At 45.4% G+C, this 2,640-nt stretch overlaps 1 pseudogene across 1 annotated transcript; it reads right to left on the reverse strand.

Moving 5' to 3' along the window:
- Positions 1 to 770: 770 nt before the first annotated feature.
- Positions 771 to 2,107, reverse strand: LOC310700887 (1-phosphatidylinositol phosphodiesterase-like; annotated as a pseudogene). Its single transcript has 2 exons — positions 2,003 to 2,107; positions 771 to 1,794 (listed from the first exon to the last, which is right to left on the reverse strand). The product of its transcript is annotated as a 1-phosphatidylinositol phosphodiesterase-like (transcript).
- Between the last annotated feature and the right edge of the window lie 533 nt (positions 2,108 to 2,640).

Below are 2,640 nucleotides of genomic sequence, written 5' to 3' on the forward strand. Positions count from 1 at the left end.
TCAGCGCCTGTGATTTTAGGGGTCCCCCGCTTGCCGTAGCGGGTCAGACCCGAACTCGCAGAGCAGTCCTCCTCCGGAGCTCGGAAAGAGGACCGCCATTAACGCTGGCGCCGACCGGAAGTCCTCCAAAAATACAAAGATTCACAAAATGTTTAGGAGTATGCGTACCCCTGCATCCCCCCCCAATAAAAAGCACTGCATATAATAAAAAACTAAGAATGTCACCACACTGCACTCCGCTTGACCACAGACAAGTTGGTGCTGCTAACTGCAGCAGAAAGGCAGCTCTGAAGTGATGGGGTGGTGAATGTGAGGAAAGACTTTCTGTCCCTCATTCCCCACCCCCGCCATAGGCCACAATGGCATGAGATGGAAAGGGACATGGAAAGCACCCAGAAGTGGCAGCCAACCACTGGCTCTGGAGTGACACTGGCAGCAGCATGAGGTGGAAAGGGGAAGGTCTCATCCACCTTGGAGTCAACATTTTAATTTCTGATGTCTAAGATTGAAAGGATCAGCATGTCATCAGTGGGGGAGAGTGAAATAAAGAGGAGAAAGCCCCCCCCCCCCGTCCTCTCTGCTGTTACTGCTGAGCTGTTGCCATACTACAGTATGGCAACAGCACCCTCTGTCATTGGCCAAGTGAACTGCAGTGTGACAACATTCTTAGATTGTTATTATATGTATAGAAATATGACTTTTCATGTGCATTTCTTTTTAACAGACAGGGCTCTTTCTGGACTCTGCCTGGAAATGCCAGAGATTGAACCTGATAACATCTCCATGCAAAGCATGGACTATCACTGAGCTCTGGTCTCACTCCTCTTGAAACACTTCACTGAACTTCATGCTGGCAAACAGAACAAAGGCAAATCGTCTAGTCAGTAGTAAAGGAATAATGGACAAAACAAAGTGATTCTGGACACCACTAGGTGATAACAACCTGCCTACAAATATCTGTGATTATAGATTAGGCTCTCCTTAACTTGGCTTCCTTAGTACATCTCTTAACAAAAACTAACCTCTACCAAGCTAAGTGGTTGTGTGGCCGCTCCCCATCTCCAAATTACTCTCCACAATGGTGCGAATCAGTCCTGTACCAGAAAAATCCATTATCACCACACCCCAGCACACAACTTCCACAGCCTGAGCCCTCAGGCGTTCATAGCAGAGTGGATTGATTTATTTGGCTAGTTCCTCAGGGTTGGTGAAAAGCCCATTACCAGAGCAATAGGTAAGGTGTATGACAGCTTGGTCACCATTGGCTGCTGCATTAAGGTGTTCCTTAACCCAGTCCCATTTGCGCTCCGCAGAGAAAACGTCCCAGGCATCACCAACACTTAGTTCCTCATACAGCACTCCCAACACCTCTTTCTCCAGTTCCTCCAAGAGGACCACCTTGCCTCATGCCTGGCCTAAGGTGGGAATGGCCTCCTTTGTCCAAACACAGCCCTGGCCTTCTTCACCCAAATACTGCTGCAAACAGGGGACAAAGTCTTCTTTGGGAATAATTGGGAGTTCCTCTTTGACCCTCATAAGTACAGTCTCCTGTGGGTGGTCCCTGAGGAAGCTCAATGTCTTGTTCAGAACTTCAGAAAAATCAGCCTTCTGGAAAGTGTTGACATGGTAGATAAGAAAATGGCCACTTTCTAGTTTGCAGCGGATGTCCAGAAAGCGCATGCCAGCAGCCAGCTGAGCTTCGAGAGGCCAGCTCTGACAGTGGATCTTCAAGTCACCAAGGAGACTCATGGAATCATGGGTACCAGGGATTGAGACTCTGGAAAGGAGAAGATTATTTATTTATTTATTTATTTATTTATTTATTTATTTATTTATTTCCCACCCTCCCCAGCCAAGTCAGGGCGGCTAACAACCAATAATAAAAACAAGTTGATTAAAATACAATTTAAAAGCTTAAGATACAACATTAAAACATTAGGATGCAGCCTCTTCACAGGAGGGGAAAGGAAAAAGAAAAAGAAAGAGGGGGAGGGAATCAAACTGTCATATCTGACATCCAGTAAGGGAGGGTAACAGTGGGCCATGGAGTGTTGTCAAATGCCTCCGTCTGCTCATGATTTTCAGTCTCCATGGTGAAAATGAACTTTCCTGCAAGGGAAGCTTTACCACTTCCTGTAGTAATATAAGGCAGCTGAGAACTTGAGAAACGAATGTCTCTGTCTGTCTCTGTGTGTCTACATAAAAACAACATACACACATACACACAGAGAGAATATACGCGTACATACCAAATTCAAGTTATTCAGTGTGTTGTATTATCTTATAAACAGTACAAATACAATTTTTAAAATATACAGTTACAATCAAGTCCCAACAAGCTCTCATTAACAATTCTAGAGCAGCTAGCATCAACAGCTAGCAAAGACCAAGATGAACAAGGAAGTTTTCAGCATACACTGATATTGTATAAAAGTTGGTGCACCCCTTATTTCCAGTGGGTAGGCCATTGCAGAGCACGTCCACCACCACATAAATGCCCTCTTCCTCATTTATATCTGGGAGGTTGATGGGTAGGTGCGTGGGTGAATAACCCCATGAACACTTAGGCATATTTAGATCTCTCAAGGTAGCACAGGAAGAGGCATCCAGAGTTTCCCCCACCCATTCCCTTCTAGATTT

This window comes from Podarcis liolepis (assembly GCF_965112155.1).
Source record: "Podarcis liolepis genome assembly, chromosome: 2".
NCBI classification, from domain to species: Eukaryota; Metazoa; Chordata; class Lepidosauria; order Squamata; family Lacertidae; genus Podarcis; species Podarcis liolepis.